This window comes from Cyrtonyx montezumae, unplaced genomic scaffold (assembly GCF_038088225.1).
Source record: "Cyrtonyx montezumae isolate F1298 unplaced genomic scaffold, pur_monq_1.0 scaffold_8, whole genome shotgun sequence".
Classification (NCBI taxonomy): domain Eukaryota; kingdom Metazoa; phylum Chordata; class Aves; order Galliformes; family Odontophoridae; genus Cyrtonyx; species Cyrtonyx montezumae.
The window spans coordinates 56,950,473-56,950,916 of NW_027072089.1; positions in this window are offsets into that span (position 1 = coordinate 56,950,473).

Sequence of the window (444 nt, forward strand, 5' to 3'; positions counted from 1 at the left end):
GTCTTAAGAGTGGAAAAATTGGTGAAGCATGCTTAAGAACACTGGCAGTTTAATGGCCAGACCTTAGGTTAAAAGAGCTTTCATATAAATAAAGTGCGACCCGCAGTGCCTTGTTACCCGGCCTCGATTAGCTCCTGACCATGGCTGTCACAGAGGCCCTGCTGTAGAGACCCCCCTTTCCTCACTTCGCTTCTCCGTGTCAGCAAAAAGTAGTAATTAACTTGCACATGATGACAGCCACAAGGGAGGGAGGGAACGGCTGTAGCCATCCCACAGCATGCGTGTCTGGCTAGAAAGAGGACAGTGCTCTCATCCCGTCTCTTGCCCTGGTAGCACCAGGCCCCAGTGGGCCCACGCAGCACTTTCTGTGTGCAGCCAGCTCTCCTCCTTCCCTTGCCTTGCAGGAGGGATGACTTATCCCCTAGCAGGCAAAACCATTTGACT